Here is a 14,301-nt window from a genome sequence, read left to right as displayed (position 1 = left end):
TATACAGTATAAATAGCAACCAGACAAGTTTCATTTTTCCATAAAAACAGGAAAGCAAAAAGTTACTTAATAAAATTGATCGTACCTCAAAGAATAAAGTATCCGGGAGTAAGCTCAATACTGTAAGTTATTTTCAAGTAGGCCCGCAGCTGTCATATCAGCCAGAAAACTTCTGGGGACAGTATACAGTGTCCTCTAAATATCCGAGGAACTCATCTTTAGGAAATTTCCAGTTTGGGAAGGACCAAAAACAGGCCCGTCAGCATGCAAGTGCACCATACAGCCCAAGTTATTAAAAGCTCACAGAAACATCACAAGCAAAGCTAGCACTGCTCCAAGTTGAGACTCATGCCAGAAAAACCCTGATCCCCAGAAAGCCCTTGAAGAAAGCTCATGAACGGAGATCTGAACCCATCTCAATCCTACAAAGTCAGATCTCTCTTTCAAGCGTTGCATCTAAGGGGTATCTTTTGTGTCAGAGAACTAAGTAGACAGAAGCCCAAGAAACTGCATTTTTTTCCCCTCTTACTTTTATCCCTCTTTTGACTCTTGTTCTCTTTTGAAGAGAGCTGGTGAATTAGCTGCTGAATTATGCAGTCAATTCATAGAAAACTGACCTCCCTTCTCTGATAAGACCATAAAAAAATACTTATTTTTATTAACAGTCAACCTTGCCTAGACTCATAAACATGGAGCCTTGAAGTCTTGGCTGTTGTAACTACTGTCTCACTGTACACCTTCCAAAATCGATGCAAGATTATGAGCACTTGCAAAAGCTCTGGAATCAGGAAAAGCTGTAGCTGCTTTTCAGATAATGCTTTTAGACCTTGATTTTAGAGTCTAATTTGAAATTTTAACTAGAACTACAAAACAAGATGTATGGCATCTTCTTTGATGATGAAAATACTTTTTAAAAGGTATTATCCAGCGTCCACCACGGTAAATCTTGACAGGAACTACCTGGTGCTAACATAATACAAGAAATAAATCCACTAGCCAGTATGAGATGCAAACGTGGTATGTCTGTTTAGGGACTTAAAATTTTAAAGGGTAAATCAGCATTCTGTTAATCAATGTTAAACTGCAGTTTCTCAGGGGGTAGGGTAATAAAAAAAATCCCTTGAACATTCATTGTTGGACACTTATGTATCTTAGGCCCCTGAGAAAATCCCAGTTTTTATTCATATGAAACAACTAAACTAAGGGTTTCTGCACTTCAGCTCCAATTATAGCAAATTTAACAAGATCACTGTAAACACAATACCCTGCAGTTGATTACAAACTCTCCTGCTGTTCCATATAAAATTTTTTCCGATTTCAGTGGGAGTCCGAAAAAGAGGATGATGGCTGAAAGCCTGAAGCCCAACCATAAAGCTGATGCTGAACGTGGAGCTATCTTCTTCAACTGAGCTGAAATACTCGGAACCTCGCAGGGCTAATTTCAGGTCATCCAGACTCTCTAAGTAGTATATGAAAAATCATCTTATGGCAGACAGCTAAAGTATCCAAACATTAGAGCGCCAAACTGAACAGGATAAAGGAAGGATGAGTCTCTGGAAGGAGTCGAAAAGGAGATGACAACAGTGGATCGCCAGGAGCCCCACCGCTGCAGTAGAGGACAGACCAAGGCTTGCTAGGCAGCCAGGGCAGCTTGGGCATGTTAGCTCCGGCAGTCACTGTGAGTTTACTTCCTCACAATTCAGGGTTTTAGCAACCCAGCAGCCCCTTAACATCTACATGATGTAGCCTTGGCATGGGAACTGGCTAACTTACTCACAAGCCACACATAGTACAAGAACCAAAGGCTAGCTAGACTATAAAATGGTAAGACTCAGACTTTTTTATATTATAAAAAATACATAATTTAAATATATTTTTATAGTTAAAGTCTACTGTTTTAGACTTTTCATTTTATTGCACGCTGATATTTCTTTTTGTATCAGTTTTCACTGCAGAAACCTTAAATGATGGAGAGGGACTGATTGCTATGCAGCATTCATTACACACGGATACAAAAATGACATTCATTACCTGATTTTTATCACCAGTGAACACAGAGAAAAACTAATACGCAGAAGAAAAAAAAATACATGAACATTACATTTCAGAGATTTTAAACATACAGAAGTCAAAATATTCAAAGTGATGGTTCCCACGGCAGGCACAATGTGCTATAAGAAATATTCTGTATCACTATATACTATGTTAACTTTTATGTCTTAATATATATGTGCAATTTAGCTTAGTTATGATTGTTGTGGGAACCACAAGTGGCCATCCTGACAATTTTATTCTCAACTGCAATGTTGCGCTAATGGAGTTTCGGTACTTCATCTCCTTGTTTCAAAAATGAGGAGGGAGGAGAAGAAAGAAAAAGTTAAAAGGAAATAAGGCAAGAAACGGGAGGAGGAATATTATCTTTTCTGTACATTCTAATTACCTAAGTCCATAGTGAGCTTGGTGTTTTGAAAAGCTGTGAGCCAAGTGTTAAAAATATCAGTATTTACACTAATATACATTTAAAACGCCATCCAGGTAAGTCCACTATCCCTTTTATATATTACCTTGCTACTACAAGTCTAATGCATATGAACACCAACACAGTCGGATCTCTTTTGTCATGGTCTCAGTTAGGATGCTGCCAGTCAAGAAAAGACCTATGGCTCCCAGTCAACTTTAAAACCTTACATTTTCTGCTGACAGGTAAGATCTTCTGTGGCTAAGGGGAAATTCTTCAGTCTACGATATACGATACCAAAAATAACACTAAGTGCCAATGATTTTTGAAGACGGACAAATTAAAGCTGAAGGGAAGCAACGTTCCCTCTCTCCTTACCCTGAAGAGAGGGACACAAGAGGTATGGCCCAGCCCACCCTCAGGAGCCACATTATCATATAACTCTTATGTTATTTGCTGCTATCATGCTGTTGACATAGTTTGCATGTTATATTACTTGACCAGCCTCTTTCTATCTTCCTAATACAGATAAAGCTTCTGAGACTGTACAGGAGTTGAATTAGGGGCACCTGGTCAATCCTTTAAGTACTGTTACAACAATTCTCAATAGTAATTATGATTTTCAGCTTTGGAGAACATTCTCCAAAAAATATAGCCTCTTGGTTCAAGGAGCTTTGCCTTTATATTTAAGTTTTGCCAGTTTTTACCTCTGTTTCTTACCCATTGACACACAAATAGATTATTAAACGGTGGGAAATTCTACGCTGGGAGAGTCTTCCCTTGCCAGTTTTCTCCTACAAAAACCCAAAGACATTCAGGCTCTATTGCCTTCTGGAACTTCAAAATTCAAAGCTACAGAGAGCTAAAAAAGACCTGACTATCTCTAAGAAGTATTTCTGAAGAATGAGGAAGAGAAAGGGAGCTTACTGCTCCTTTACATTTCCTCTCTTCAGTCTGACTTTTTCCAATCCTCATCATTACTACCTTTATTCTGGAGAAGTTTTAGTCTGCCTATAGTCTAACTGGAGATCTAAGGAGAGAAGGTCTGAGGCTTTTCACATATGTATGTGACTGTGCCCAAAGGCAGGTGCAAAGGCTGCCAAACATAATCGATGGCATGTTGAATAAAGCATAATGTTACATTTTTTGCTATTCAACCAAAATAACCTGCTGTTATTCAGCAGGTACCAGAAAATGTTAGTCACACTCGTCCACGAAACCAAATTCTTTCTAAAACATACGTGCTTTGACCAACAAAACTCCTCCTTTTAGAAAATCAAAATGTCCCAAAATACTTACCTACATACCCAAAAACATTTACAGAACTAAATTACTTTCACTGCAAGTAGCTTGTCACCAATTTTATAAAATCAGAAGATGTATAGCCACGGCAGAGGGAAGGCACCTGTTCCCTTTTTGCTGATATTTTAGAACTGACAGGGAAGGAGAACCCCGACACTTCTTTCACAGTCCATCCTATGCAATGCTGATTCACACCATTTGAAGCTAGTGAGACTAGCGTTAGAAGTTTTCAAACTTATCAGGAGGGGAAAACCTGAAGATCTCTTGTTTACATAAGAATGCTGAATCAGTCTGTGTTACATCTATATTAATCTCACCAGCTACTGCCTGATTCTTGGCTATATTAAGTGCGGCAAGTTCCTCAAACAGATGGTATCCAAACTCCAAAGCACCACCTTCTACCAAAATCTTGTCTGCCTCATAATCTGGCTATATTTAGAGCATGCCATGAACATAATCCTTATAGAGGTTCTGGCTTACAATCATTTTTCACACTTGCAATTCCAGTATCTTAAGTATTGGGACATCCTAACAAATGAAGCACCTGACATTTCAGGACACTGCACATGCTTTAATGGGACACGTTAGCTTACAGCTTACCCAGTCGCCTAAAAATACTCCCATCTTGTTATGATGAACAGAACTAAGATTACTGATAATAATAATAGGCAGTGAATATATTGGATAAAATAACTCCCAAATCATTATTTTTGAATGGCTACGTTTCTAGATGTTAGATTTTGCTATATATCCCTTGCATCAGCAGGTCAAAAACAAAAGGAAAGAAAGAAAACACAAAAGCAAAGTAAAACAACAGTTTCTAAGGTGTTCTATTCCTACAACTTTTCACAAATCAATTAATCAGTTCAGGTTCTACAATATCACAATATAAGTGATATACCAACTTGAAGAAATACATTTGTTGGGATATTCTTTCCTACTCAGTGTTACAAAGAACGTGACTTACCTTCATGAAAAAAAATGATGCTACAAACACATCTGCCTCCAGCGCTCTTTTCGACTCTATTGGCCAGAACATGGATCTCCGCATCTCCTTCTACCTCCCATTTAAACCTCTCCAGCACAAAGGATCCCTTTTTCAGTGTGAGGGACCAAAAAGGGAAGAGTTCAATTCGCCTTTGATCTTGGTTGCAAACTCTAACCAGAGCTGCAAAGAGGAAATATAACTCTTACAGACATTCTATTAGGGAGGCAAGAATGATCAGTCTCTTCGTAACACTTTTTTTCCTTCTCAAAGGACTTCTCAGTACAAACTAGTGAAGGATAAGGTCTCAGATTGAGCAGAACTATTAGAAGAGGCAGAGCAAGAGTTCCCAAATTTTTGATGGGTACCACCACTGGCACCATAACAACTAATAGGCTTCTCACAGGAGAAGGACAAAACACTTGGCTGTCCAAGTAACATTCTGAGGCGGCTTGCACAGCACTGGCAATACACATACTATGGCTCTAAAAGACCTCCTCTAGGGGATATCCCTTGCTTTCCCTTCATTATATTGGAGGAGATGCTATCCTCCTCACTATTATCCTCTATTCTGTCAGAAAGATCTCAAGCTTTTAACTTCTGTAGGGCAATTGTATTTGGGTTGCCAAGGGTTCAAATGCAACAGGAGAAAACTGCTTCAATTTCAGTGGTAGTAATTTACTCAATATGTGAACATTTAGTATCTTGTAGCAATTTTTTCAAATATCAGACTGCATCGACTCCTTGCCACAACAGAATTAGCAGTATTGCAACTGAATTGAAGTTGTGATTGGCACTATTACTGTTCTAACCTTTCCATGCCATAATAATAGGTGGCTTCTGGCTTTAATTCCACTGCTGTTTTATATATCCTGTTGGGGCCTCGAGATCAGCTTACCTTTCTATACAGAAAATACCCTGCTATCTTCTATAAAAGAAAATCCCTTCGAATTTATGTCTGAACATGAAATGGTTTGCATCAGCAACCTGACAAAAACATGGATATTCCCTAACTAAAAATATGGCAAGGCATTTAAATGACTTTTTCAACAAATTCCCTGACAGTAAAAATGTCACCACAGTTTTCTTTTACGTCTACCCCTTCTCTTTTTATAATCTCTTGTGAAAGACGCTTGTTGACTTAATATGCTAAATATTTATATCAATCCAAGTGTATGAACCAGTACTATAGAAGAGAAAACTTCATACACCTGGCTAGAAATTTCTAGGAGTTCAGATAGAAGAAGAAGGAGAAGAAGGAGAAGAAGAAAGAATTACATAGTAATACAGAAATACAGAGCCTGAGGTCTGAAGGGATAATTTAAGTGCGTTACATTTGTTTCTGTTTCAAGAGACACAACATAAAACTTCTTTCAATGGTCTTTAGTTCCTCTGCCAAACACTTTTGTGAGCGTGTTCCAAACTCAAAATTACCTCCCAAGAGAAAATCTCAGGTTAGCGTTTTCTTTCATTGTTCCTGGGTTTGCTCCTATGTTATGGATTATTGGTACCAGATGTGAACTGGGGATGGTAAGAAGTCTTACAATTACTACTACATTTTGTTCCTTTGATTCCTATAGAATTTACTAAAGGAATCAACTTGCTTTTAGTCTATGAACTGTCTCTTGGAAATCATCTCTCCTTGAAGAAGTCTCATCTCAGAGATTTAAAATTAACCTTACAGACCTCTCTCTCTCCTGAAATATAGGTCTGTAGACATTTTTTAGTGTCCAAGTTCAACGAAATCACTGAAAATTTATGCGATACTATGGAGCCTTTGATTGATCACCTTTAGAAAGCAAGCAAATAAAAGAACAACATGAACAGTACTTCTCTTTTTTAATGAAAGGCGATATTACAATATTGAAACTTTTTTTGGCAATCCCTATATTATACGTGTATTTTAATTGGCTTGTGCATATGATTTTTAAGAACTAGTGATATCATTAGTTTACTTAGTTAAATTTAACCTAATCATTTTTATTCCTTCTTTCCATCTATTTTACTGCTCATGGCCACAGTCAATGTAAACATGTAAACATTCAGTTGCAGTGAATTATAGCTGAGCAGTGTGGGACTATAAATTTGTGTGTGTGTGTGTGTGTGTGTGTGTGCATATATATATATATATATATATTTATTTATATGTTAAAGCTGGGCAAAACAATACGATACTATCATTGAACAATGACTGCAGACATCTATTTTCACAGAGTTATGTGGGAGATAACGTCAGCTGAATATCATCCTAACGGAGACAGATGGGTAGTGACATCCTGTAACCACTATTCACATATTTAACACTAAAGTATATTCACAACTGTTTTACTAGATCAGACCAAAATTTTTTCGAACATTAAGTCCTAAAGAAACATACACACAGACTAAGTAATGACACACATGAAAGGCAATTTAGGCTTTGGGCTTACGCTATGTAAAAAGTTACTGAATGAAAGTGTACTTTTTACTTGTTCATATAACGAATATACGTTCTCATTAGACGATCAAAAAACCAACACAAAAGCTTGTAACTCACTCTCTACTTCACCATAATAGGAAGACATTGTCTTTTGGCTTTACTGGCTGACGTAAAAGGTTTAATCAGGAAATCTTACCCTTTGAGGAGCAAATTAACGCTAAATACATCAACATTCTACCCTGGGCTTATTTCATTACTGAATCTGGCTTGGACTTATGCCATCTGTTTATGCAAAATGTAAAGTGTATTACACGTTTTCAGCAACATAAACTATTACAGAACTCAAGGAAGTCCCTGCAAGAGGGAAACTCCCTTGTCACAGAAAGAAAAGACCCAGTTGATCTTTCTGGCTAAACTTGGAATAGGCTTAGTGATGTTTCCTAGTTCAAAGAGGTGTGGGAAACAGGCAATCTCATAATATCAGAAATATCAGAAAATTCAAAAGAATTCAAGGTCAGGGAAACAGAACGTTGCTAACAGCAAAAGGAGAAAGACTAGCTGGAGCTAACCGCAGCAAGTGGAAAGCTGTAATGTTTCTAATAGCGAGAGAAAACTCAGAGACCAGGAGAGGCACTATGCTCCAGGGCAACTGGAAAAGAGAAAGTCGAACTCCTGTTTTAAATTAAAACATTATTTTATGTTAATAAAGCAGAACAACATGGGAAAAGTAATCATAACACTTCTCCTAGTCACACATCTATGCCTGGTACTTACTTCCTCGGATAAGGAGGGAAACAGGATATGAACTCTGGCACAAAGGAAGGAGGATACATGCTGCGTAGCAGTCAAAACATCTACTTGGTGAGGAGCTCCCCTTGAACCTACAGCAGCGTTTAGAAAGACTATAAAGAGCCTAGTGGTAATGGTATGGAACAGCTAAAAAGAACTACTTAGTGCTTTAATGAGAACAGAGCAAATTTTTTTTTTTTTTAATTCAAAGGCCACTGATTTAAGTGACATTTAGGCCACACCAAGTGTGAAACTGTGATGCCACTGATGTCAGTGGATGCTTTAAAGGTAAAAGCTGGGCTTTTACATTCGTGCTGACTCCAGCAAACCAGACAACGTAAAAAACCCTTTAAATCTCCTCTACACGTCAACCACTAGAAAACCTCTGTCAAGGAAAAAAAATAATAGATTCTAACTCAAAAATATGAGTCTCAAATACAGAAACTGTGAGTCCGAATAGAAAGGCAAAAGGCCATTAAATTTGTATGTATCCCTACATAATCATTACCATAAAATATACTTTCGTGACATACACGGTAAAGATGACTGGAAAAATATTTACACTCCAAAAATAAAATATGAGTAGAGGATTCATTTTAAATGAAAATTATTTTAGAAATACAGCTCTGTCAGGAAAACTAGTACTTTGAGACATTAAATGAAACTTAGCATAGGGAGTTACAAATAATTGCTTTTTGTTAAAGGGATTGTCTTTAGGTAAACTCTCTTTACAAAGTGAAGATAAAGGCACTATAAGAGGGGGGTTCATGTGTCAATAACAAGGCAGGTAGTGTCTACTTCGCAATCTTGTCAAAGCTTTCCCTCAACTTATTTGAGCTATTCCCCTTGTCCTGTAAAAAATAAAAACCTACTCACTTAAGTGAAAGCTGTGTGCAACACTTAAAAATTGCATGTGTGGATGTGTTCTTTTTACATATACATGTCTCCACGTTAAAAACAAACCAACCAACAACAAACTTCTATCATTTGAAATATTATCCTGACTAGGCCTAACCATAAATACCTAGAATATATAAGCACCAATTTAAAGATTCAAAAGAATAAAATAAACCAACTGAAAGAAACCTCTGAGTAATTCTTTCAAGCTTTGCCTCAGATGCTACGATTCTTAAATTTTTAATATGACTGACTTGTTTTGTAACACATGAAGACCTCAGTTTTCAAGTTCTGTTAATCTTGTACCTGTTCAAGTTCTCCAAAATTATCACCTCTTAAAGCTACCAAAAATATGTTATTGCACGCTTTGCCTGAATAAAAAGAAGGACTACATAAAGAAAATAATACCTGACATCGACAGCACAGAATAACAGTGGCAACTATAAAGTGAGTATTTTCACTTTGTGTTTGCTGTGGATTAATGGACTACACACAAACCGTAACTGTGACTGAGCTGACTAATTTGTGAAGGTACCTTAATTTGACTTTAGCTGCTAGTATTAACAGTGGCAAAGTTTATACTCCTGTAGTGCCTTTTTACAATAAAACATTCAGAAATGTTATAGACTAATTCAGGGGGGAAAATATTCTGGGAATATAAAGGCAGAACAATTTTATTTCCCTACAGATAACGAAACTAAGGAATACAGAGGTTAAACTAGTAATGAAGTTAGCCAAAATAGGAGCTAGAAGTATAACCCTAACCCCCTTCCCTAGCTACAATGCCACAATTCTCCAACGGCTTTCATCCTCCAATGCCCCTTTACACAGGGTCTTGTGGCAGAACACGAACATGCGTACGACTGAAATGCAGTCACTGATGAAACTAGAAATGAATTTTTAAAATATTTTTAAGCCTCCACATGATGACATAGGGCATGTAAAAAGAAATCTGAAGTCCAGCATTTTTAACAATAGTAATAAAAGTAATAACTACCGGGGGGAAAAAAAAAAAGTTACGTGCTTCTTGCGGGAGCTCCTGAAGCACATTACAATTAACTGCAGCCTCTATATCAAACTGTTTTAGGAACTACTAGAACAAGACGGTGAGTAAGAAATTGAACAAATAAGAGAGATGCTTTCATTCATGCAAAATTCTGTCTACAAAATGCATTTCATTTCAAATCTAATTAGATTGAAATAGCACTTAGAAATAATTTGTAATAATGACTCAGATTTATTTCTGAGGAAACATAAATGAAATGAGAAACAAACAGCATGCAAACCTGCATCACAACAACAAATCACTTGCATCACTAGCAACAAATATGGGGAAAAAAAAAACAGTCAGCCATATCAGCATCTAAATACTGTAACAATATTCTGATTGTTTGTGATAAATTCAATATTAAGAGTGGATTGCTATTCTTTGCATTTCTGCTATTACCTAGCAGCATTCTATTGTCCGTATTTGCTGTTCTTTGTATTTCTACCTACTACCTAACAGTACCTACACATCTCTCAAACTTTATTTTCATATCTCAATTATACAGAAGGACTCTTTCTCTGGCATATTTCAAGGAGGCTGGAGCACAGCAGCTGTACACCCTATTAAAGCATGCTGTAGAGTATCAATGCAAGCTGAAGAAGGCAATGAGTAAGGACGATCAGTTCAATTTCAGTTCAAGTCTACTTTCATTGCTCAAGTTAGAATTCGCTCCCAGTGCTTTTCAAAACCTTACAAAAGATATTCATTTATACCACAGCTTTTATGCTCACTCTCTACCAAGTAGTACAAATGCTTATCTATTTTACAAACATACTGATTGTGGCTGGTCAGCTTACTTTTCGCTGTGGAGTGCAAAGGATGCTGGAAGTTCATTTTTACTTAAGAACAACTTCTTTTGTTTTGCCTTGTTCCTCTTCACTCTCAGAAAGGATCTTTGTTCAAAAGCTTCACACTGATGTGAGATGGCTAGCTGCCTATTTTCCTACTGAGGGGACGTCCATACCTCTTAAAGTTGAGCGTGAGGAATGGAAATTCAGTACAGGATAACGTTAGGAACTAAAAAATTGCTAAGGGAACAATAGGGATTTTTATTGCTAGGATTTCTTTTTATGAGTTACTGTCTCATGGTAGACCACCAGTCTCTGATTCTTGGGAAATGCTTTTTTGGGGGAAAGTCCCTTTCTGGGAAAGCCCTTTTTTGTGCACAGTATATAGCTCACCAACGGACACTATTTGTAGCATTTGAATTTGTAGCCATTTCCACTGTTGGAAAAGCTCGTTTTTAAGATAAAAATATTTTTAAGAAGCTTTCACTGGAAAGAATCTCCTAAAATTATTCAAATTATCTAAGGCACTTGGAAATACCAAGATCTGCCCCCCTACTAAGAAGAAAAAATGTTCATGATGTTTCATTCTGACTATACCATAACATACTCTTTAAAAGGCAGTGGCACTATTTATCTTCTACTGACTCAGGAAATATATCCTCTCTCCTGGTGGGTTACATAGCCAATACATAAAAGGGCCTCCTTTACTTAAGTAAACAGGCATGTTCTGACTATCAGGCTCCCTATCCATGGCTCACGCAGGGCACAGAGGAACAGGTCTCCATCCGTCCATTACCCACTACCAGCCTTCTTCCCTCCCTACCTTACAGCTAGGAATCAGTGGAGAAAGCTCGCTAGAGAGCCACACGTTGCTATTCACAGCAATTATACTAGCCTACCGTCATCCTCTTCACCTTAAGTTCCTTTACATTGTGTCTTTGCTGGAACGCCAGTAGAGTCCTCAGCAGTTAACTGCTTTTCATTTAGCAGACACTAGTGAGCAGAAGAACGGGTATTGTAAAGATTACGTTTTGTACCTAGAATCATTTTGATGGGGGCAGTTCAATGGTTCAAATTTATGAATTCTGGAAAAAGCTTAAAAAAAACTGTTTTGCCTCTATCAAAAGTAACTTAGTTCTCCTCCTCAATTAATATACTCCAATCCACTGGGCTGCAAAGTCAATTCAGCTGCGGACTGGTAATACAGTCATAGGGGAAACACCCCAACCTTAGTTTTACTCAGAAACCTAAAGGCATGTCTTAAACTTAAGAGACCACAAAATATTTCAATGCATATTTTGAAAGGATATTATAGCCATACCAGCTTCTTGCTGCAGAAACAGAGTCCAGTTGCATATTTGTCTTAGCAATAAGGTTATAAGAACTAACATTTTAATTCTCCTTACAAATAAAGGCATGAAGTCAATAAAAGCAAAAGTTTCCCTTCAAACAGCTTAAATGCAGGCTACATGAAAAAACAAGTTCCTTTCACTCTTTTGCAGGTCTCCCACGTAACTAGAGACATTTACACATATGCTTTTAAAATCACAAATCTGCTTAGCCAATAACTGAACTCTCAAGTTCAATTATCAGTAGCAATTATCAGTTCGCTGAGGAGAAAGTATTGCACCATTCTTCGTGGAATAAATGACTTGCTAATGTGACATCTCATTAAAATATGGAATTACCCCAACAACAGAATTTGGTCTTTAACTGGTAAGAGATTTCTTCAGTTCAATGATGCTTCAGACTTAACTGAACTGACTGCCCACCAGTCTGAAGATTACCCTATACAAGAAAATCAGTTCGTAACTCATATCATCTGTTCAGACTACTGCCATTATTTCTTTACTATGTTTTGGAATACTCAGAATGTTATTTTCATAATAAACTTAAAGTACACTGGGTAATTAGTGAACTAGATTGGTAACCTAATTAGCAATCCTATTACTGAAAAAACAAATAACTGAATTATATTGGTAGCAACCAGATGAATATAAGGACTTCTCCTGTTGTGTCTTAGCAATGATGAATGAAAATAAGGTTAAAAAAAAAAAAAAGAAAAGAGAAACAAAACATAGAAAAAAGGTTAGATTTCCAGGAAAAGTAAACCTCAACTTTCAAATGGCAGTAGCAAACTGCGCTCCTTCAAACGTACACGTCAGTCTTCCACTTACGTGTGAAATCTCAGGCAAGTATCTTTCTACCATATTGCTTCCCTGTCTTTGAAGGAATCTTCTATGAATCCAATTCACAAAAATGGATCATGTCTTTACTATAGGTCCTCAAGTATAGACATCTAGATGCCTTACTCCATAACTATCTTTATGGTCTCCTCCACTTCCAAACATAATCTATGGCTACACAGTCACTGAAGTTAAAGTTACAAGAATATATAGCCTTCAGTTTTTAGTGCAGATTCTAAGCTTATTCAACATGTGTACAGATTGGAAACACAAAATAAGTCTCCATATAAGAACTTCATCCATTTTCTTTTCATTCTGCAATCAAATAATATAATAAATTGCATCCAATTTAACATATTAGGTTCTATGCTAGTTGCATAGCTTTTGCAACCGGATGAAGATTTCAGGACAAAAAAACCTTCCAAGGAGCATCACAAATACGCAATTCTATGGAGTTACTGAATTTGAACGTAGGGTGAGCTACACATATGAAGAGGTTCAAGAGCACAAGGTCTCCTAGATTCCACAAAGATCTGTTGTTTTATAGATGCAAACATAAAAATGTACATAGTTTTAGCGCTCTCCTTAAGAGACACCAAAACAAAGACTGAGAGATCTAGGAACTAATATATTTGGAATAATGATGATGTGCTATATAACATATTTTAACATAAACTGCTTGTTCAAATGTTTACACAGTTATTTTAAAAAGCATACTACAATAAATTTCATAAAATGTTACAGTAATGACACTATTTGATGAATAAATCAAACTTTTCAGTCATTTCAAATACAGGCAGGTAATTGATGTAGAAAGAGGCAAGATACTAAAGCTAAGGAATGTAAGCAAATGAGGAAAGAAAAATAAAACCCAAGAAGGGTCAGAAAGATCAGTTTAACAAGGGAAAGCTCATGCAAGGGGCACAACCTATAAAAGCAAAGGCCTGGTATAAAGAATGGTTAGACAATTTAAGAAGAAGGGAGACAACTGTGACATGTGTGCAAGGGGCCAGGAATAAGGCAGAGACACAGATGCTGGAGGCAGACTGCACATAAAGCAAGAGTTTATATTAAGACTGCAGCGAATTTCTCTAATATTTAGCTTCCTGCTCTTTCAGTAACCTCAAAGTCAGGGCTGTGGACTGTGGTTAAGGAAAATCCCATGTTTGTATCATGCACCTAAGGATGCAGGACAAATTATGTAACTACACTATGCTCACGACACCCTGCTATTCCTAGAAAGCAACAATAGTTCCTCTGCGACCCTCTAAATTCTTTTTTTTCCCTCCACTAAGGCTGTAAGGCTACTTAAGACTGGAAAATTGTGGATAATTGCATGATACTTAAGAGCAACAGGACCTCAAGTTACTGGCTCTGATATAAACCATTAGAGGTCAAAAATGGATTCTAAGAATTCCTCACACTAAAA

General features: G+C 37.0%; 1 protein-coding gene across 34 annotated transcripts in view; it reads right to left on the bottom strand.

The window, feature by feature from the left end:
• ARPP21 (cAMP regulated phosphoprotein 21) overlaps positions 1 to 14,301 on the bottom strand; it is a 148,338-nt gene that overhangs the window by 123,675 nt on the left and 10,362 nt on the right. The window contains exon 1 of one of the 34 annotated variants that reach the window (XM_068935774.1): positions 4,728 to 4,750. The exons of the other annotated variants lie outside the window; for them this stretch is intronic. The gene's annotated coding sequence lies outside the window, so the exon portion shown is untranslated. Of the gene's footprint in view, positions 1 to 4,727; positions 4,751 to 14,301 lie in introns of those variants that run through there. 34 annotated transcript variants of the gene reach the window in all.

This window comes from Struthio camelus, chromosome 2 (assembly GCF_040807025.1).
Source record: "Struthio camelus isolate bStrCam1 chromosome 2, bStrCam1.hap1, whole genome shotgun sequence".
NCBI lineage: Eukaryota > Metazoa > Chordata > Aves > Struthioniformes > Struthionidae > Struthio > Struthio camelus.
The sequence above is the reverse complement of the archived record's forward strand: the minus strand, read 5'-3'. Positions and strand labels throughout refer to the sequence as shown.